Below are 23,972 nucleotides of genomic sequence, written 5' to 3'. Positions count from 1 at the left end.
GGGAAAGTATTCACGAATTTCCTCTATAAATAATTTTATTTTAAAAAGGAAAATCATAGTAAGTTTGTTCAATTCCATAGTTGCTTTCAGTATTACATGAAAAAAAGTTTACTGTTTTTTGTAGTTAACATGTTCCAATTTCTAAAACCTCGTTTTATTTAGTAATACTATCGAAGGCTTATGTTACAAACTGCTTTAATAATCTTCTTTATGATATTCCTAATTGCTATATTAAAAATATCTGCTTATGCCACCCCCCAACAATTTTATTAAGTTTTAAAACCACGCAAAGTGCAAAGAGGCTTTCAAAGTCTTGGAAGCCATAAAGCAAAACAGTTTCACATAAAAAGATTACCTTTTCCCCTTAAATTTTGTATGTGTTTACATTTAATAAACTACACACAGAAAGTAGAGCCCTTGATTCTTTTTTTTTTTGAGATGGAGTCTTGCTCTGTCACCCAGGCTAGAGTGCAGTGGTGCGATCTTGGCTCACTGCAAGCTCTGCCTCCTGGGTTCATGCCACTCTCCTGCCTCAGTCTCCTGAGTAGCTGGGACTACAGGCGCCCGCCACCACGTCTGGCTAATTTTTTGTATTTTTAGTAGAGATGGGGTTTTACTGTGTTAGCCAGGATGGTCTCAATCTCCTGACCTCATGATCCACCTGCTTCAGCCTCCCAAAGTGCTGGGATTACAAGCATGAGTCACCGCTCCCAGCCCCTTCATTCTTTCTAAGACCAAAGGTTTGCCTATTTTAAATCATTATAACAATTTCAAAAGTCTTAAGGGGTGCTATAATTTAAAAACCTCTGCTTCTATGCTCTTGCTAATGTCTAATTCTTGTTTGTACCATTTGTGCCAGTTTTCATATTTTTAACTTTTCTTCTAGTTCACAGCCATAACTTTGACTTTTGCAACCTATTCTTTTTTCCTTCACATCATCTAGATTTTAGCCAATAAAGTGTGTATAAACTATGTCACAAAAGCTCTTATTAACTCCCTGAAAACAGCAAATAGTGGGCCTTTTGTGGCTCAGGCATGGAGGTAAGCCACATGCACCATGGGCTAGACTCAGCCTGGGCCCCTTCAATTTACAAATCCAGCTTAAAATAAATTACAGGCCTCTACTGTTGTCCAAAAAGACCAACACTTCAATGATGACAGAGAGAAAGCAGCCTCGTACTTGAACAGGAGGACACTGGGCTGAATGAGAAATCCCTACCTCAAAGAGCCGTGGGATTCAATGATTATGGGAAGCCATGCAATCTCTTTTAAATAGATTAAAAGTTCAAGAAAGACTTTTACCGTAACTTAATAGGGAACAATGTTTGATCAAAAGGTGTCTCCCTATAATTTCAAATTTAAAATTGTAGATATAATTTGCAGCTAGTAGAGGGCAATTCAGTCATCATCATCATCATCATCAGCTGAAAACAGAAAGCACATGTATCAACAATTTTTTTTCCTTCCAGATGCTCAGCTATGGATCATTAATATACAGCAGCTATTCCTACAAAAACATACAATAATGTTTCCTCTAGCAGTTAACTCTGTAGTTCTAGAAGACTTAAAGATTCTAGAAATCTGAAAGGATAGGCACCTTGAGGCTGCTTCATTCTAATCTCAGAACACAGTCAATCCCACACATTCTAGTATTCTCCCCTGTATGCCCTCATGTACCTGGCCCTCTAGTTACCTATTTACTCGTATCCCTCAGGACCATAAATGCCTTGAGACCAGAGACTCGATCTTCTCTGCCTTACTTTGTAAGTCCTATTGCCTGGCATAGAGTAGATGCTCCACAAAAACTGAATGAAACATAATAAATATTAGCCGTTTATCTGTTGGCCTCACCGAAGTTCCAGAGGGCAGACTTTAATGAATGCTGATCTCCGCATCCCTACCAGGGCCTAACATACAGTGGCACTTAAAAGCCTATCACATACATTTTTAAATTCAAGTTTCTAATTTATTTTGAATTTTATTTACATTTATTCAACTCATGATATGTGTTTACTAAAACGAAACACATTTCTGAAATGAAACAACTCTCTCCCACCCCTGGAAGCTCTTGATAGAGGGAAATAAAACTTTTCAACTATTTTTTAATTCTCAATGTGATAACTACAGAGAAGAAAAGCAACCAAAGTCTGCTGTCCAGTCTTTTCTGTGCTGTTCTGGATGGAGCCTTTGTTGGTGGCTCTTCCTCCAGAATCCGGGCAGAACAAAGCCTTTCTTCAAAAAGAGTCACCCTTTGCTGCACAGATTTTATTCAGTCAGCACTCGTCCCCAGCTCTTTCACAACTGTGACATGTTCATTATTTGAAAACTCTCTCTGCCCACCCTGCGTGTGACCATGCCCAGCTCCACTTATGACAGATAGCCAGCTAGGGCAGCATCCTGTTACTGCCCTTGTGAAACATAACTTTAGTGCTAGCAGCCGTTTCACCACTCAGGAGTTCAATGAAAGATGTTCAGTGTGACCTGCAGCCTGATAACTGAGTGGTAGCATACCACAGGCCCACCTCCCAGCATCCTCAATTTTGAGATACACACATATCCCAGTGGAAAAGGTGATAACCTTCTGGGAATCTAGATAAATATTTTTGTCAACTTTTCTCCAGGGAAAAAATGGTGATTTAACATTCCCGGCTAGGTGCAGGTGCTCAGGCCTGTAATCCCAACATTTCGGGAGACCAAGGCAGGAGGATTGCTTGAGACCAAGAGCTTGAGACCAGCCTGTGTAAGACAGGGAGACCCTGTCTCTATAAAAAATTATCCGAGGCTGGTGATGGGCGCCTGTAGTCCCAGCTACTCAGGGGACTGAGGTGGGAGGATCGTTTTAGCTTGGGAGTTCAAGGCTGCAGTAAGCTATAATCAAGCTATTGCACTCTAGCCTGGGTGATGGAATAAAATCTTGTTTCAAGAAAACAAAAACAGAACAAGCAACAACAACAACAAACATTCCTCTGAGTCATTCTAGTACCAGATTATTTCCATGTGTTACAATAGGGAAAACTGATTGCAACATGCGTCATGTCACTTACCTAATACAAGGTCAGAACATAGACACATGAGCCACATATGATTCCTTCTTCTAATCCTCCTGTTCAAAGCAGTAAGATAAATGATTTATTCCTCTTGACTTTACAAAATGAAATTAAAAATAAAAATGCTATCGAGTAGAAACCTCCTTGTTCTACCCTGGTCCTCTGGTCAGACACAGAATTTTAAAGTTAGAAAGGATCTTTGAGTCAGATTCCTCATTCAATAAATCTAGTCTGAGACTCACAAAAGTTAAATGGTTTGCCACAGTCACAGAGAACCAAAGCTAGAATAAAGGTCTCCTGCCTCCTCAGCCCATGTGCTTTCCAGAATACCACACTAAATCGAGTCTCTTGCCAAGAACTTCATCCTGACCTCATAATCCTGGAGAGGCTGTTCTCAGCTTTACTTCACTCCCTACCTCTTGGTAGACTAGCTACATAATCATCCACTAAAAAAGAAAAAGAAATTAAAGAGAAACCTTCTATGTCTAAAAATAACTTAGCAACAGCATTGTTTTCTTAAAGATATAATATTACCCCTAGCAACCGCTACAGAGTTCTTCCTTCCCCACTGTTTCCAAGACAAGATTGAATGTCCTCTGAGACCCTCCTTCCCTAAATGGTCCTCAAGCATGTTCTGAAAAAAAAAATAGGAAAGCCCCATACGAGGTCCCTTATTATATCGAGAGAATGAAGTTGGTGCCCATTTGAGAGGAGGTCAGATGACTAGGCACATTCAAGATGGGGAAAACAGTCTTAGAGACTCGAAAGCAACAGAGGACAGTTCCTGTCACTGAACAAATATTAATGAGAATCTGAGTGCCAGGTCCTGTGTTACCTGATGCAGTAACTGACAGGGACATCCTAGAAAACAAGCTTATGAAGCTACTAAATAACTGGTAATTCTCCCCATAAAACCCATCACCATAAAATCTGTTAATCCAATAATCCAAAACATGTTCCAGACCTTAGACTTCGCTATAGAAAATACCAAATACATAATTTGGTATTTTAATTTCAAATCTGACTATTTCTACTTCTTTTCTCCTAGACTAAGGAGCAAAGAAATAGTTCAAATGTGGGCAACAGGAAAAATGAAAACAGTATTTTTTAAAGAGATAATATGAAAATAAATCAAGAAGATAATGAGTAATAGGATATCAGAGTATAATTTTGATGGTTTAAGACTCCTTTTACTTGAAAAAGTGGAAATTAAGGTTGTGACAACTTAGGGTTCTCATAATCTTTATACCCATATAAAAGTTAATAAAAGAAATTGTGCATAAATTTAAAATTATAATTTAGTAACAGTCTGAGTTAAAAATCTTAGATCATATTAATGAAAACAGAGAAGCAGAGAAGTAAAACATATTAAATTTCTCATTTGATACTGAGGGAAATCAAGAGATACCATCCTATTCTTGACTGTTAATGATAGGTATCACATAAATTTAAAGTTAAAAAAAATCTTTAAAATAATCCTTGGATTTCAAAGCCTCTTAGATGAACCAAAGTTAAAAATGAAAACCAAATTAAACACAAAACTTTAAATTAAAACAGCAAAAAATTCAAAACACAATGAAAACAAGGAAGAATTTCAAACAGAAAGCTGAAAAGAAGATCAATAAAATAAAACCAATTAGAACAATTTGGAAACAAATTTAAATGCATTAAATATTTGTTAAGGGACAAAGGACATAGTTCTTTTTAGGATAAAAAATGAAATCTAACTATGTTCTACTTTTAGGAAACATACATAAAAGTAATGACAAAGAAAGTTGAAATATAACAGGAAGCACAGATTTATGGAGAAATATAAACTAAGGTAGCAATATCAATGTCAGCTAAAACAAAACACAAGTCATAAATTAGAAAGTCATAGCTGGGTGCAGTGGCACACAACTGTAATCCCAGCACTTTGGGAGGCCAGGCCAGAAGGACTGCTTGAGGCCAGAAGTTCAAGACCAGCCTGGGCAATATAGCGAGGCCCCGTCTCTACAAAAAATTAAAAAGAAAAATTAGCCAGGTGTAGTGGCACAACAATAGACCCAGCTAGCCAGGAGGATTGCCCACTTGATCCTTAAGAGTTTGGAAGCTGCAATGAGCTATGATCATGCCTCTGTACTCCAGCCTGGGTGACAAAGCAAGACCCTTTATTTAATGAAAAAAAAAAAGAAGTCATATCACTCTAATAACAGCTATAATCCTCAATTGAGATGTTGACAGTAAATAACACATTAACACACACACCAAAATAAAAACTTATAGAAATATAAATAATTAAAATTAATGGAAGAAATCAGTGATTTACAACTTTAAGCGTTTGAGAGATCAGACAAAAAAAATAATAAAGTTCAACAACATAGTAAGTATTTAGGTATCTCCTGAAGGAAACTTCTTTAAAAAGGTCTGTGTAACTTTACCAAAACTGATCATAAACTAGTCCAGAAATACAACCATAAAAATCTAGAAAAGCAGAATGCCATATATTAATAATCATTCTATTAATAATTAGAATGCCATACATTAATAATCATTTTATTAATACTATTCTATTAATAATTAGTACCAAAAGCTTAAAAGTAACTTGAAAATTTGCAAAACATTCTCCTAAATTATCAATCAAAAAGGAACTCATGGCATGTAATCATATGCTATTTTAAAAACTACTTTAATTGAGAATACCATACCAATATATAGAAAATACAGCCAAACAGTATAAAGAAAAACTTAAAACTCTGAAATGCTTTCCATTTTATATTAGTGTATAAATTTTCTGCCATAACAAAGAGACTCAAAAGTAGCTCAAGTGAGAAAGAAAATCTTCTTTTTCATGTCAAAATACAGGGTGACAGGGGAAGGTTTCACAAGATCATTTGTGGACCCAGGCTGGCTCTGCCATCTTCCATGTGGTTTCCAACGTAGTTCCCAACTAAGATGGCTACTGTAACTGGTGTAACATCCCAGCCAGCAGAAAAGGAAAAAAGAAAGTCTAGGGTAAGTGGCTTGTCTTAAATGAGGTGACCTTACACACATTACCATTCACCTCTCATTAGTCACACAGCCACACTTTGCTGCAAAAGAAGCAGAGGAGCACAGTTTCTAGATGGGCAGTCATGTGCTTAGCTAAACTCTAGGGGATCCATTCCTAAAAGAAGGAATAGATTCTGGGCCGGGCGCAGTGGCTCACGCCTGTAATACCAACACTTTGGGAGGCTGAGGCTAGCAGATCACAAGGTCAGGAGTTCAAGATTAGCCTGGCCAATATGGTGAAACCCTGTTTCTACTAAAAATACAAAAACTAGCTGGGCATGGTGGCAGGCGCCTGTAGTCCCAGCTACTTGGGAGGCTGAGGCAGAGAACTGCTTGAACTTGGGAGGCAGATGTTGCAGTGTGCCGAGATCATGCCACTGCACTCCAGCCTGGGTGACGGAGTGAGACTCCATCTCAAAAAAAAAAAAGAAAAAAAGATTCTAAGGGATACTGGTATGTCTTCTAACCAGTTTTTCTAGTTAAAAAACAAGAAATAAAATTCAACTCAAGAAGTTAAGAACAAGAAAGCAGAACCAAGAACACACTGTAATTATTTCATTTTATCTGGCTGCTTCTTAGTGTCAAGGGTATTACCAAACATCAATTCAAGAAACTGGAAATGTACATCAGTGCATTCTGAGGATTCCAATACATCAAACCACAGACTAGAAAGTATACTGAGAATTCATCTACTCTATACTTACTTTCCTTATTTAAGGGCTTTTAATTCATTTTTTAATGTATATTGTATACACTGATTTATCTAAATGGATTTTTCAGGGTGACTAAGTTTTAGCATTACACAAAGGTCTTCTAACATTAGACAGAAGTTAATCTTTTGCTAGTAAAACAACTTTCAAAATTTGTGTACCAGGTTTTTTTAAGCAATGTTACTGAGATAATAGTTTATATACAATAAAATACATAAATTTTAAGTGTACCTTTCAGTGGGCTTGGACAAATTTATATCTCCACATAATTACTGCCAGAATCAAGATATAGAACACAACCATCATCCCAAAAAGTTCCCTTGTACTGCCTCCAGATCAATCACAACCCACCCTTAGCTGCATGCAACAACTTGTCCACTGTTCGTCACCATACAGTAAATGTATCTTTTCTCACACTTCTGATATACTAACCTAGAGCAATAAATGGAATCAGTTGTGGTGTTCTGTATCTGGCTTATTTTACTCGGTATAATGATTTTGAAGTTTATCCATATTTCTAGTATATACGATTTTTAAAATGGTAAATGAACATTGGCTTCGACTTCAAGTCACCAGCTGCATTAGCCCCTAGTAAGAGAGTCAGCTTCTCTTTGAAGCTTTGAAGCCAAGCATTGACTTTCCCTCTCTAGCTATGGAAGTCTTATATGGCATCTTCTTCGAATATAAGGCTGTTTCATTTGCACTGAGGCCATTAAGAATTATACTAGGGCTGTGAATACTTATGCTAAATCTACTCTGCTCTGTAAATGGAACAACAAAGCCTGGATGACAGCATGTCTGCTTACAGTATGGTTTACTGAATAGTTTAAGCCCACTGTTGAGAGTCACTGTTCAGAGAAAAAGATTCCTTTCAAAATATTATTGCTCAATGAAAATGCACCTAGTCACCCAACAGCTCTAATGGATATGTACAAGGACATTAATGTTGTTTACACGCCTGCTAACATGATATCCATCCTGCAGCTTATGGAACAAGGAGTAATTTCAGCTTTCATTCCAAGCTCATGGATAGGAAGAATCAATATCGTGAAAATGGCCATACTGCCCAAAGTAATTTATAGATTCAATGCTATCCCCATCAAGCTACCACTGACTTTCTTCACAAAATTGGATAAAACTACTTTAAACTGCATATGGAACCAAAAAAGAGCCTGTATTGCCAAGACAATCCTAAGCAAAAAGAACAAAGCTGGAGGCATCACGCTATCTGACTTCAAACTATACTACAAGGCTACAGGACCAAAACAGCATAGTACGGTACCAAAACAGATATACAGACCAATGGAACAGAACAGAGGCCTCAGAAATAACATCATGCATCTACAACCATCTGATCTTTGACAGATCTGGACCACTTGGTCTAATATTGATGGTGGGGTGTTAAAGTTCCCCACTATTATTGTGTGGGAGTCTAAGTCTCTTTGTAGCACTCTTTAAACTGAGCAGAAATCTCTCTCTGTAACTTTTCCCCATTGATTCTAGCTATGACTTTCTGTAGCTCTAAATCCAGTCCCTCTTACACTTGAAAGCAATTCAAATTACAGAAACTAGGAATGCTAAAGCTGTAATATTTTTATTGTGACTCTACCACTGCATGTGCTACAGAGTCTTGGATGTGCACTTTTCTTCTCTCTAAATCTACCTCCACTGGTACCAGGCTAGACTGGTTGGAGTGAGGGGTGTGGAATCACGGAACTGGGGGAAGTTAGCTGATTACAAATGGACTTGGGAGTATCTAAGGAACAGCAAGAAGGCAAGTGTGGCTAGAGGAGAGTGAGCAAGAGAGTGAGTGACAGGAGATAAAGTCAGCAGGTCTGGTAGAACATGTGAGACAACATTTTATACTGTGTGTGCTGGGTAGCCACCGAAGGGTTCTGAACAGAGGAATGACAGAAACTGTTTAACATTAAAAAAAAACAAAAAACAACAACAACAAAAACACCTTTTACTCCTATATGGAGGATTAAATGGAGAGATACAACGAGGAGATAAGGAAGGCCAGTTAGAAGATGATTATTATCACCTAGGCAACTTATAATAGGGCAGTAAGGGTGAGGAGTGGGGTAGGGGTAATTTGGGATACATTTTGAAAGGAAGGCATATAAGCCTTACTAATGGACTGGATATGGGATATGAAAGAAAAAGTCCAACATGACTTTGAGTTTTTGGCCAGGAATAACTGCGTATATCATCTACACAGGGAGAAAAGTTCAAGATTTACATTTTAGACATATTAAGTTTGAAATGTTTATTAGACTCCAAAATGGAGATGTTGAAAAGACATAAAAATAAGTCTAGAACTCCTGGGAGAGACCAAAGTAAAGAAATTGTAAATTTGGGAGAACAGATGGCATTTAAAACAAGGGATCACATGAGATTGTGTGGAAAATAAATACAGAAGGCTAAGGACTGAGCCCTGAGAAATGTCAACTTTTAGAGATCATAAAGAGAAGATAGTGAAGGAGATTTTGTATTTTTATGACTCTTCCTCAAAAAGAAGTTAGAATTATTTTGTCTACAAACTATGAAGTCCATAGCCAACCATCATAATCCTCTTCAAAAACCACTTTTTAGAGTCACATGCCTACTCTATTTCTGACTCCTGACCAACTAACAATCTGAATAGCTACATTTCACCCGTCAGCTGCTCAACTACCCCATCCCTGGTCTCTGGCATGTGTTGCAGGTTCTGGATCAAAGTTCTCACAACAACTAGGAACTTCTAGTTGTCCAACAGTTACCAGGAGGCACGTGGAGAGCATGTTCCCAAGAGCTGCCAAAAGTTCTTGGCATGTGATCAGTGAAGCACACAATGAGTGAGTGTTCAGCAATTAATCAGGTGACAGGGAACAACTGACATGTTAGGGGACTGCAGAATGAGCCAGAACAAAGCTAGACAAGAAACACAAGTCCTTACTCCAGGCTGTTCACCCCAGGAGAATCCACTCTAGGTGACCCAGTGTGATCAGATACTCTTACCTAGAAAAGCTGAAGTAATCTGAAGTTTACTACACATCTATGGAAACATGATGGCATTTCCTGGGAGCTGCTTATAAATAAACAGCAGGTACTGTACTATATTATAACTATAACTATAAATAAACAGCAGGTACTGTACTATATTATAAATAAACAGCAGGTACTGTACTATATAATAGGCACTTGTTCTGTCCACCTCCCCATCTCAGAATTAGACTGGAGACAGCTGTTCTCACTCAGCCTCATCTGTAAAGGGAATTCCAACCTATCTCATAGGTAATTGTGAAGATTACATGAGATAATGTAAGTAAAGTGCCTAGTACATAGAAAATGTTCAGGCCAGGCGTAGTGGCTCACACCTGTAATCCTAGCACTTTGGGAGGCCGAGGCAGGCAGATCACAAGGTCAGGAGTTCGAGACCAGCCTAACCAACATGGTGAAACCCTGTCTCTACTAAAAATACAAAAAAATTAGCTGGTCGTGGCAGCACATGCCTGTAATCCTGGCGGCTCAGAAGGCGGAGGCAGGAGAATCACTTGAACCCAGGAGGTGGAGGTTGCAGCGAGCCGAGATTGTGCCATTGCACTCCAGCATGCGCCACAGAGCAAGACTCCATCTCAAAAAAAAAAAAAAAAAAAAAAGTTCAACATATATTAGCTATTCTTATTTACACTTTGATGACCACAAATTACAATCAGCTGAATGGTAAGCATGTCCCTAAAAACAACACTTTTAATGCTCTTCTAGCACAGAATAACACAAGTTTTTCTTGTTTGCTTGTTTTGTGTGAACTATTACATGATCAATGTAATTTAAACTTGGCCTAAGAAAACGATCCTGTCTTTTTCTAAACTTCCCAACCAAGGTTAGCACAATCATGTTAAACAACTAAAAAATAGATTATAATTCCATTAACTGTAATTCTATTAACATGAGACTGTTAACACCAATTCTGACTAAAGACTACCAAGCAACACAGAAATTTTGAAGCTGGACAATTATTCTGCAAGAGTTATTCAGGCACGGGTCTGCTCTTTTAAGTGTCTATATCCTTTAAATATAATATATTTATATTTCCCTTTATGAAATTTAACTAAAATCATTAAATTTGGCAGCAGAAGCAGGAAACCATCCACAAGACCTGCATGGCTACTTTACTTTTATTAATGAAAAGTTACATAAGAGTTTTGGCAAACTACAAAATTTCCTTCTTATAAGTCTTTTAATATTTATAGAAATTTAAAATACTTATCATGCTAGAGTCCATTTTAGAAACTGAGAATTTTATTATCTGACAGCAATAGATTCTGTATTATTTTAGCTCAATTACAGAAATGGCTATGTAAGAGTTATGCTCATCTTTATTCATACTCATTAACAATAGGTCTACTGTGTCTACTACTTTACCTAGAAGCTCCAGTAGTATGACTGAACAAAACTATACTAACGGGGTCTCCAAACCACTGAGTCACATTATTGGACTTTCGTCTCTAAACAATACACTAAAGAAAAGAAAAAGAAGTGTACTGGGAACCATTTAAAGGGCCTGCTTGGAATAACAGAAAAAGTTACACAAAAGGACCAAAAAACACAAGTGGCTGAAAGCATCAAAGAGAAAGCCTGTAACCGAGTACGAGGAGATGTCCACAAACACCATGCCCATTATAGCAGTCTTTTCTTGCACTGTTATAAAGAACTATCCAAGACTGGGTAAGTTATAAAGTAAAGAGGTTTAATTGGTTCATGGTTCCTCGAGCTGTATAGGAAGCACGGCTGGGGAGGCCTCAAGAAACCACGGCGGAAGGCAAAGGGGAACCAGGTACGTCTTACATGGCCGAAGCAAGAGGAAGAGTGTGAAGGGGGAGGTGCTACACGCTTTTAAACAACCAGATCTCATGACAACTCACTCACTATCACAAGAACAAGAAGAAAGAAATTCGCCCCGATGATCCAATCACCTTCCATCAGGTCCCTCCTCCAACACTGGAAATTACAATTTGATATGAGATTTGGGCAGGGACACGAATCCAAACCATATCACCAATGTTAAAAAAAATAAAATTGCATACTTCCTATAAATTGAAAAATGAAACCTATAGCCATGTATTTCCTTGAATCATTTTTATGTAATCTGGATTTTTTAAATTTTTTTTATTTTAGTCCAGAAAATCTACTTCTAAACTATACATTTTGAATCAATAAACTCTGACTTTTGTGCTTCAAGTAAATTTTTATTGTGAAATAATTTTAGATTTAGAAGACAGATACAAAAATACTATAGCGTTCCTATATACCCCTCATTCAGTTTTCCATAAAGTTAAACATCTTACATAACCACGGGACATTTGTCGAAACTAAGAAATTAACACTGATTAATTTCTAATTGATTACTATTAACTGAAATATAGACTTCATTTATATTTCACCTGTTTTTCCACTAATGTCTTTTTTTAGTTCCTAGGTATAACCCAGGGTACCATATTGCATTTAGTTATTTTTTTTAATGCTTTAAGTTTTGCTACATGCCATACTCCTATATCTTATAAATAATATCCTCATTATAATTATTATAGAAAATAGGCCTAAAATTCCCTGAGAAATATGATTTTTTAGCTATTAGGGAAATGTTACATGAAGATTCATGTAAATGTGGTATTTCTACAAATGTTACATTGAAGAGAAAAGAGGTAAATTGCTGAAGTAAGATATGCCCCACTGTCTACTTTGCCAGGAACCTGTGAGATCAAATTACTTAATGTTTCAGAAATGTCTCTTCAAAAAATGCTTGTCACTTACCTATATCCCAAGGCTCCTGTAGAGTCATAAGATATACCATAAATCCTTTTAATTAATTCTGTAACAGAATACAAAGTATTATTATAATCATATTCAGATAATCCATTTTTATCAAATATATGTAAATAGTACCTTATTTTCAAGTTTCATTTCTAATTACTGTGTATTTTTATTAAGATAACAAAAGAACTAATGTAGAAGAAAATAATTCCATAGTTGATTACATGTCTTTAGTTTAAAAATGAAAGCATGCAAAATTTAATAAAAGTTTTAAGATAAATAGAAAATGTTCCAGAAAAAAAGAAATGCCGCAATGAATAAAACTGGCTAAGAAGAATGCTTCACATTCTTTTCCATGTGCATAATGCTGTGGAAATTACTAGTCACAAACAAGTGATTCATATTCAGGGCACAGTCTTTTTGACAGGAAAACAGTAATCAAGAGTTTGGGATTCAAAGATTTTTGAAAGGACAAATGTCTGGTAAAGTGTGTTAGTTTGCCTGAGACAGTCCCAATTTATGGCCACTGTCCCACTGTCCCACCAGTTTCATTTGTCCTGGGTTTTTCATTTTCTTTCTTTTTTATTTTTTGAGTCGGAGTCTTGCTCTGTCACCCAGGCTGGAGTGCAGTGGCACAATCTCGGCTCACTGCAAGCTCCGCCTCCCGGGTTCACGCCATTCTCCTGCCTCAGCCTCCCGAGTAGCTGGGACTACAGCCGCCCACCACCACGCCCGGCTAAGTTTTTGTATTTTTAGTAGAGATGGGGTTTCACCATGTTAGCCAGGATGGTCTTGATCTCCTGACCTCGTGATCCACCTGCCTCGGCCTCTCAAAGTGCTGGGATTAGAGGCGTGAGCCACCGCGACCGGCCGGGTTTTTCATTTTCTAATGATTTGTTTTAATGATACCATTAAAATAGGCTAGGACTTATTTGTACTTTTAGGCTCTGCCATAACCTCATTAAGCCGTGTGAGACACATGTGCAATGAAGCCTATTGTCAATTTCACATGTGGTTAAATCTGAAAGACACCTAGCAGTAACCCATTTCTAAACATACTGTTACTGATACTTCATTCTTTTTTTTTTTTTTTGAGGCGGAGTCTCGCTCTGTCGCCCAGGCTGGAGTGCAGTGGCGCCATCTCGGCTCACTGCAAGCTCCGCCTCCCGGGTTCCCGCCATTCTCCTGCCTCAGCCTCCCGCGTAGCTGGGACTACAGGCACCGCCACCACGCCTGGCTAATTTTTTGTATTTCTTAATAGAGACGGGGTTTCACTGTGTTAGCCAGGATGGTCTCGATCTCCTGACCTCGTGATCCGCCCGTCTCGGCCTCCCAAAGTGCTGGGATTACAGGCTTGAGCCACCGCGCCCGGCCACACCCAGGCACCTCGCAGAAAAAGTGTTCTCAGGCAGGAGCAGGTAAGGACAGCTAACTCCTCCAGCCTTGAAAGGCTGTAGAGGAAATACTGAGTACTGACTGCTGTCCCTGCTCATGGCTAGCTTAAAGACACAGATTTAATGAAAGCAGATAGAGAAAGTGTTTTACATATTACTCTCTAAAGCATGACTTTTCATCTAGATCAAATTACTTTTTTAAAAAATGCACTTAGTTCTGATTCTAAAGCATCTTTTTTACATCATCAAAGTAAAGTGATATCTGGTTGGCTCCATTAACAGAAAAACTCACAATTGAATGTTGCCAGCTTTCTGTCAGTATCAGGAAATGTACCAACTAGAAAAATCAGTTAATTCCAATAATGGTTTGATGATTTCATCTAATTCATGAAACCAAAGTAAAGCTGTTGGAAGTTCATTCTGTAGAATATGAAACACCTGACACTGCTTTAATTGCTACTTAAAAATCAGTTTAGAAGTTCAACAACAAAAACAAAATTACTGTTGGTTCTCATTCACAGTAGTTATGGTCTATGAAAAAGTCACCATGAATACTGAATTAGGGAATACCAAATTATTTACTCATAAGGGAAATTCAGGGTTGGGTTCCTGAGAGCTCCTGAGAGCCTCTGATTACATTTTAATTAGCTGACCAAACATAACCTCATTTTATGTATAGTTCTGTTTCAAGATACCTGATTAATATATAGTCATCCACTGCATGATGTGTCAACAACAGACTGCATCTACGATGCAGGTGGTCCCATAAGATTATCAAGCTATATTTTCGCTGTACATTTTCTATGTTTAGATACATAAATATTTACTATTCTGTTACAACTGCCTACAGAATTCAGTATAGTAACACACTGCACAGGTTTGTAGTCCAGAAACAATAGCCTTTACCACATAGCCTACATGTGTAGTAAGCTATAGATTCATATAAGCACACTCTATGATATTTTCACAATGACAAAATCACCTAATGATACATTTCTCAGAATTTAACCCTGTTGTTAAGCAATGTATGGCTGTTTACTGTTGAATCACTATGAGTCACTGAACTCATAGCCAACAGCACTATAAGTTTATCTATCATGTGTATTTTCTCCTTAAGGCACATCACAGCCTTCTTGCACTTAGGAGCAATATACAGCACTTCAGTTCCACACTGAATAGTCATTTTAAACACAGAAATCACAAAGAAGCCTAAAAAAGCAAAAATCATGGCACTATATAAACCCAAAAAAGGAGACTTGTTTACTGTATGAGAGCAGAAGGAAATCAGCCTGCCAACTAGGAATCTGTTGAGCAATCCAAAATTTTCACCATTCTGTACCATTTGTAGTCATGCATTCAGTTGAATGACTAGTGTCATGAGTATTGATTTTGCAGTAACAAATAAATTTGACAGGTTCAGTATCCCTTACCTGAAATGTTTGGGGTCGGAAGTGTTTTGAATTTGGGGTTTTTAAAAATTTTGAAACATCTGTATTATATACTTACTGAGTATCCCTAACCCAAAAATCTGAAATCCAAAAGGCTCCAATGAGTATTTCATTTGCTCATGACCCTTGAGAATTGTGTTGAGCATCATGTCGGCACTCAAAAAGTTTAGGATTTTAGAGCATTTCTGATTTTAGATCAGAGATGCTCAATCTGTAATAGGCAGACGAATTCATGAAAGCAAAATCTGTGAATAGTAAGGGTCAATTCTATTTGTTTTTACAGTGATAACACAATTACAAACTTTGAGCACAGCATCATAGAAAGAACAATGTTCTTATTAAATTTTAAAAATGATGTAACAGAAATCAACTTGGACTTGGCTGTGGTTCACATATAATTCACAACTGTGCCCATATAAACTGCAATATATTACCAATCAAAATTGGAGGAAACATATTTCACAACTGCATCCACAAAAGATGTGACATTCTACCAATCAAAATTTACAAATGTTTATACATACACATAGGGTTAAAAAAAATTGAACTAAGGCTGGGTGTGGTGGCTCACACCTGTAATCCCAACATTTTGGGAGGATGAGATGGGAGGACTGCTTGAGCTCAGGTGGTCAAGGCTGAAGTAAGCTGTGATCATACCACTGCATTTCAGCCTGGGCAACAGAGTACACCCCCATCTAAAAAAAAAAAAAAATGAACTAAAATATTTGTGACAAAGCTGATGCTGAATTTAGAAAAATATTTCAGCATGACAGTCCATGTTTTCTCTTTTTGTTATCTAGCTTAGAATTCTTTGAGGCTTAGACTTTGTAAAATCATCAACATAACGGATGATTTTCATTCAAACATTACATTCAAAGTCAGTTGAAAATAGCTATAGACTAAACGTTTGTATCACCTTAAATTCTTATGCTGAAGCGCTAATACCCAACGTGATGGTATTCAGAGGTAGTGCCTTTAATTAGGGTTAGATTAGGTCATGTTGGTGGGGCCCTCCTGATGAGATTAATGCTGTTATAAAAAGAAACAGATCTCTCTCTCTACCCCCACCACCCCCATCCAAGTGCACACACCCAAGAAGGGCCATGTGAGGACATAACGAGATCAAATCAGGTCTGCAAACAAGGAAGCAGGCCCTCACCAGAAACTGATCTGCTGGTTCCTTGATCTTTGACTTTCCAGCCTTCAGAATCGTGAGAAATGAATTGTTGTTTAAGTCACCCAGTATGTGGTATTTTGAGACAGCAGCCCAAACTAAGACAGAAATCTTTCATTCAAGATTTAATTTTTATGGAGAACTTATTTTTTTAAATAAGTTTATATTATGTACTAGAATAAAATGAACTTGAGAATGCCTACAATTTAGCAGCATCTAAATTTGGTTAAGATGTTTAAAAGATTTCCATAACAGACACAATTTATTTGACAAGCTTTGTCATAAAAATTTTGTTGAATAAAAGTGCTGTAACAGACATTTCTCAAAAGAAGACATTCATACAGCCAACAGACACATGAAAAAATGCTCATCATCACCGGCCATCAGAGAAATGCAAATCAAAACCACAATGAGATACCATCTCACACCAGTTAGAATGGCGATCATTAAAAAGTCAGGAAACAACAGGTGCTGGAGAGGATGTGGAGAAATAGGAACACTTTTACACTGTTGGTGGGATTGTAAACTAGTTCAACCATTATGGAAAACAGTATGGCGATTCCTCAAGGATCTAGAACTAGATGTACCATATGACCCAGCCATCCCATTACTGGGTATATACCCAAAGGATTATAAATTATGCTGCTATAAAGACACATGCACACGTATGTTTATTGCAGCACTATTCACAATAGCAAAGACTTGGAATCAACCCAAATGTCCATCAGTGACAGATTGGATTAAGAAAATGTGGCACATATACACCATGGAATACTATGCAGCCATAAAAAAGGATGAGTTTGTGTCCTTTTTTTTTTTTTTTTTTTTTTTTTTGAGACGGAGTCTCACGCTGTTGCCCAGGTTGGAGTGCAGTGGCGCGATCTCGGCTCACTGCAAGCTCCGCCTCCTGGGTTCACGCCATTCTCCTGCCTCAGCCTCCTGAGTAGCTAGGACTACAGGCGCCGAGTTTGTGTCCTTTGTAGGGACATGGATGCAGCTGGAAACCATCATTCTTAGCAAACTATCACAAGAACAGAAAACCAAACACCGCATGTTCTCACTCATAGGTGGGAACTGAACAATGAGATCACTTGGACTCAGGAAAGGGAACATCACACACCGGGGCCTATCATGGGAAGGGGGGAGGGGGGAGGGATTGCATTGGGAGTTATACCTGATGTAAATGACGAGTTGATGGGTGCAGCACACCAACATGGCACAAGTATACATATGTAACAAACCTGCATGTTATGCACATGTACCCTACAACTTAAAGTATAATAATAATAAATAAATTTTTTTTAAAAAGTGCTGTAAATAGAGTTTACTGTTTTTTTTAACAGTTGCTGTGAAAATACATGTGCCAGAATATTTGCATATTAAACTATTACAAAATAAAAATATAATAGAATTTGCTTTGAACTTACCAGGTACCTCATTATCAACATAGAGGTTACATTCTCAAATTTAAAAATCACAATTTATATAGAAAATAGTAACTTGAAAAAATCAATAATTTCAAATGTAGCAATCACAAAATGCAACTTGAAAAAGACTGATTTTATGAAGCAATTAAAGATAATACAACTATATTTTTAAAATATTTTTTCCAATACAGAGATCTTATATATTAGATACAAATTATAGCTAAGAAACTAATGTATATGAACTTTTACTGAGAATTATATTTATGTTATTTTCAATGTTAAAACAGTTGTTTTGCTTTAATGAATATAGCTATATCTTAATATGTCTTAGAAATAACTTTATTTTTAAAATAATTCCTTAATAGGACTATTTTATAGGTCCGCCAATATGATGAAACCAATTTGTCAGTCAAGTAATGAAATTAAATAATTTTATTGTTTTTCAGAAAGAATATCAATTTGGGCAATAAACAGTTAACCTAGATGTGCTAGTTAATTTTATGAGTCACTTTGGATAGTTATCATGGCCAGCTGTTTGGTATAATACTAATAGAGATGCTGTGTGAAGGTCTCTGTGGATGTAATTAACATTTATAATTGGTTGACTTGAAATAAAGCAGATTCCATACTGTGGTGGGCCTTATCCAATCAGATGAATGCCTTACCAGCGAAGATAAAAGTTACCTGAAGAAGATGCAAGTCTACATCAAGATGATAACATAGAAATGCTGAGTTTCCAGCCTACTCGCCTATTTTGCAATTTTTACACTCAAGACTATTATCAACTCTTCCTTAAATATACAGCCTGCTGCTGTATTCTACACAGTTGCTTTGCCAACTCCCAAAATTCTGTGAGTCAATTCCTTAAAATAAACTCTGTATCTTTCTCTTGTTCTCTGTTTCTCTGGAGAACCCTGACTAATGATACACTACGTAAGGAAGATTAGAAAGTATTAACGAGCTCCACCAAAAGGAAGCTGCTCCCTGATAAGAGTAGAGAGAAAGGGTTTTAAGAAACATGCAAGTAAAGAAGAATTAACATTAACTTCTTTTAAAGAAGAACAGAATCCCAGATTCTATGGCCACATCTTCCTATACCAGAATGATACATAACCCAGTAACCCTGACCCTTAGCTTTTAGAGAACAGGGACGTATCTTACAACTCTTTGTATCCCCTTTCTAGCAGTGAGTATGAGACAGAGAAGATGCTTTAAATGGTTGCTGAATAAACTAAAGTCTCAGAAGACATCCCCAGTCCTAAATGCAATTAAGAGGGTGAGAATGTATGCAAAAATATGCATTTTAATGTTTTGAGTAATACTGTAGTGTTGTCATTCTGAGACTGTTGTGTGTACACTATAGGATAAAAATAAATGAATAATTGTGGAACTTTCCAGTTCTATAATCACTCATATCCTTGAAAGCAGAGGAAAGAGATACAGAAAGAAGATTTAAACACACTATCGTCTCCATCATAGTCTCAAGTTTCAATTGGAAGCATCAATATCAATTTATGAAATACTTTTATTTTATCTTAATATGTGCACATACTTCTGATCTCTGTCTACAGAAAGGGCTGAGAGAAAACATGATCACCCCTTAAACAGTAGGGCTTCTAAGAGAAACAGCTGAATCTAGGACTCAGGAGCTAACTTTAAGAGGCTTCCATTAGCCAAAGATGGAGTCATTTGAGCTTCAATGATGGTAATACTTGAAATGGATTAAACTAATACATTAAATTCTAAAAATTCATAATAATATTCTTAAAAAACTGGTCACCTTTAAGAGATGATAGAGAACCAATTTATTATCTTAAAAAACATATATCAAAGGGAAAAAATCAAGAATTTATGTTACCTTTCTTTTGTGAACTCTATCACTGGGTAACCAAGTAGGAGATAAGAACATGTATCTCTTTATAAAAATATTCCAATGAATAAATGAAAAAGAGTAAAAAGAATTAGAATATTACTATTTTTCAAACCTTAATGAATGAATAGATACAAATAATACATATAAATGGCTGCTAGGATCACAAAAAAAGATGCAACCAAACATTGAAAGTAGGTTATCCAGATGAGCAGCCTCAGCCTCACTCAGATACTTGCCAGAAATACAAACCCTCAGGTCCGACCTCCGACCTCCTGAATCAGAAGGTTTGGGCATAGGACCCAGTAATCTGTGTTTTATTAAAACAAGCCCACCAGGTGATTCAGAGGTATCTCAACTTCATTAAAGTCTATGTATAGCAACAGAAAACAGACTGAGACATAAAATTGGTACCAAGATGTAGGACTTTTGCTATAATATCTGAAAATGAAGCAGCAGCTTTGGAACTGGGTAACGGGTAGAAGCTGGCAGACTATGGAGGAGCTGGATAGAAAAAACCCGTATTGCCATAAATGGAGCATTAAGGGTGATTCTGGTGAAAGGTTCTGAAAACAACTAGAGAAACTCTGAATCTTCTTTTTTTTTTTTTTTTTTTTTGAGACAGAGTCTCACTCTGTCGCCCACGTTGGAGTGCAATGGCACAATCTCAGTTCACTGCAACCTCCGCCTTGCAGGTTCAAGCGATTCTCCTGCCTCAGTCTCCCAAGTAGCTGGGATTACAGGCATGCACCATCAAGCCCCGCTAATTTTTGTATTTTTAGTAGAGGAGGGGTTCTGCCATGTTGGCCAGGCTGGTCTCAAACACCAAACCTCAGGTGATCTGCCTGCCTCAGCCTCCCACAGTGCAAGGATTACAGGAGTGAGCTACCGCGCCCAGCCTGAATCTTCTTAGAGATTACTTAAGTGCTCATGACCAGAATGTTGACAGAAATATGTAAAGTTCATTCTGAAGAGGCCTCAGATGGAAATGAGGAGCAAGGTACTAGAACTTGGAATAAAGGCCACACTTGTCACAAAGCAGCAAACAGCCTGACATACCTCAAGGCTATGTCCATGCCCTAGGGGTTTGTGGAATGCTGGACTTGAGAGTGATGAACTAGCATATAGGGTGGAAGAAATTTCTAGCAGCAAAACACTCAAGACACAGGTGAGATCTGGGAGCAAAGGGATGACAAAGACAGAATTTATAATCAAATGAAAAGCAAAGTGGAAAGATTTGGAAAACTCTCCTCAGGCTGGCTATGTAGAATTTAAAAAGCTTGTTTAGGAAAGGAAACAAGAATGTAGCCTAGGAACCATTTGCTAAAGAGATTCATATTGATACAAGGGACCAAGAGACTATTTATCAGGATAATTAGAGAAAGACTCCAAAAGGCATTTCACACATCGTCGAAGCTGCTCCTCCCATCAGAGGCCCAGAGGCCTAGGAGTGCAGAATGATTTTGTGGGAGCCCATGGCATCCATGGCATTCTGCACAGCCCACTGTCCAGGACTGCCTCAGGACTCTGCTCCCTGCTCCCCAGAGCAAGGCTCTGTGGTTGCCCCAGCCATGACCCAAGTAGCAGCAGGTGTGGCTCAACTCACCACTATGGAAGGCACAAGCTATAAATTTTGGTGGCATCCACAAGGTGCTAATTCCGCAGGTATACAGAATGAAAGAGATGTGGGGCTATGGTAGTTTCACCTAGATTTCAAAGGATATACCAAAAAGACTGGTGCCCTGGCAGAGACTTGTCACAAGAGTGAACCCATTGCTGAGAGCCCCCACTAGGGCAATGCCTAGTACAGCCAGAAGCAAGGCCATGGCAGAGTCCCCACTAAAGTAATGCCTAATGGAGCTGTGGGAGCAGGAATGCTGCTGAGACCTCAGAACTATAGCATCAGCATGCAGGTCCAACCTGCAAAAGCCACAGGCACCCAACTGTAACTTACAAGGGCTGACATATGGATTGAGCATAGTAAAGCCGTGGGGGTGGAGTCACTTGAGGCTTTCAGGTCCAACCCTGCACCCGTGTGCCCAGGATGCAGGACATGGAGTCAAAGGAGATTATTCTCCAGCTGTAAGATGTAACGCTGTTTTCCTTGTTGGGTTTTCGTTTTACATGGGACCTGTTACTCCTTAATTTTTTCCTGTTGCTCCCTTTTGGAATGGCAATGTCTGTCCTATGCCTGCTCCACCACTATATTTTGGAAGTCGGTAACTTGTTTGATTTAATAGGCTCACAGCTGAAAAGAATCTGCCTCAAGGCAAATACACCATGTGTCTCACTCAAATCTGATTTACATGAGACTTGGAACTTTGGGTTTTTGAGTGCATGATAGAATGAATGAAGACTCTGGAGCTACTGGGATGGAATGAATGTATTTTTAAACACCAGAAGGACATAAATTTTGGGGGCCCAGAGTGGAATGCTGTGGTTTAAATGTGTTCTCCAAAGGTTCACTGTATTGGAAACTTGGTCCTGAATGCAGAAGTATTGAGAAGTAGTACTTTTAAGAGGTAACTGGGTCATGAGGGCTCTGCTCTCATGAATGGATTAGTAGACTAATAAGTTACTGGATTGATGGGTCATCAAGCAGGTAGGTTAGCTATCACAAGAATGCATCTGTTATAAAATCCAGTTTGGTTCTCACTCATGTGCCCTCTCAGCATGTGATGCTCTGTGCCACCCTGGGACTCTGTAGAGAATTCTCACTAGCAAGAAGGCCCTCACCAGAGGCTCACACCATGCTCTTGGACTTCTTAGCTTCCAGAACCGTAAAAAATAAATTTCCTTATAAATTAACTAGTCTTTCATATTCTGTTAAAGTAACAGAAAATGGACTAAAACAGATGCCATTAGGATAAAAAAGAGGGAGAAATAATATTTAAAGAAATAATAAGGCTAGGCATGGTGGCTCATATCTGTAACTCGAGCACCTTGGAAGGCCGAGGTGGGAGGATTGCTTCAGCCCAAGGAATTCAATACCAGCCTGGGAAACATGTTGAGACCCTGTCTCTATAAAAAAATATTAAAAATTAACCAGGCAGGGTGAAACACACCTGTAGTTTCAGCTACTCAGGAGGCTGAGGTGGGAGGACTGCTTAAGCCCGCAGTGAGGTGCAGCCTGCAGTGAGCTAAGGTCATGCCACTGTATTCCAGCCTGGGTGACAGTGAGACCCTGTCTCAGAGAGAGGGAAAAAAAAAGAATGAAAGAAAAAGAATAAAAAATACATAAATAATGGTTGAAATCTTTCCAAATTTGATAAAAGAAAAAGAAATATTAATCTACACATCCCCCAAGGAGCTCAACAAATTCTAAATAGGATAAATACAAAAAGATATACTTCCAGACACATTATAGGCAAAATCTTGAGAGCCAAAGACAAGGAGAAAATCTTGAAAGCAGCAAGAGCAAAATGACCAGACAAGCAAAAAGGAGTCCCCAATAAGATTAACAACTGACTTCTCATTAGAAACAAGTGAGGGCAGAAAGCAATGGAATTAAATATTCAAAGTGCTAAAGTAAAATATTGTGAATTATGACTCTAATATCCAGCAACACTGTATTTTTAAAATAAAGGTGAAATTAAGGCATACCCAGGAAAATAAAAACAGAGAATTTGTTGCTAGAATATCTGTTTTACAAGAAATACTAAAGGAAATTCTTCAGGCTAAAAGCAAGTAACACCAAACAGTAATTGGAAGCCCCAAAAAACAAAGCGTGCCAGTAAAGGAAATTACATACATAATTGCAAAAGACACTGTAATTGCATATTTCTTCCCCTTTCTTCTCTTAACTGATTTAAAGAATAATTCAATAAAACACTGTAGCTATAATTTTATTATTGGGCTAACAACATTCACTGTTACATATTTAGACAATAACAGTACAAATGAAGCAGATGAGAACAAAGTTCTATGGGAGTAAGAAAATGACCCCAGAGCTAACTCAAATATGCAGAAATATGTAAAGAAAATGAAAAATAGAGAGGTCAATACAACTAACTATAAATATGTACTTGCTCTCCCTTGTCTCAGTTTCTTCAAAACACATAAAGTAAAAATTACAA

At 37.8% G+C, this 23,972-nt stretch overlaps 1 protein-coding gene across 22 annotated transcripts in view; it reads right to left on the bottom strand.

Annotated features, from left to right (window-relative positions):
• The window catches only part of LOC105479944 (zinc finger protein 438), a 179,878-nt gene that overhangs the window by 119,483 nt on the left and 36,423 nt on the right, over window positions 1-23,972 (bottom strand). For 21 of the 22 annotated variants that reach the window (XM_071070271.1, XM_071070262.1, XM_011738302.3 and 18 more), the window contains one exon: window positions 12,584-12,641. The exons of the other annotated variant lie outside the window; for it this stretch is intronic. The gene's annotated coding sequence lies outside the window, so the exon portion shown is untranslated. The remainder of the gene's footprint in view (window positions 1-12,583; window positions 12,642-23,972) is intronic. 22 annotated transcript variants of the gene reach the window in all.

The sequence above is a fragment of the Macaca nemestrina genome, chromosome 9 (genome assembly GCF_043159975.1).
Source record: "Macaca nemestrina isolate mMacNem1 chromosome 9, mMacNem.hap1, whole genome shotgun sequence".
NCBI lineage: Eukaryota > Metazoa > Chordata > Mammalia > Primates > Cercopithecidae > Macaca > Macaca nemestrina.
This window is presented reverse-complemented; position numbering and strand designations above follow the sequence as displayed.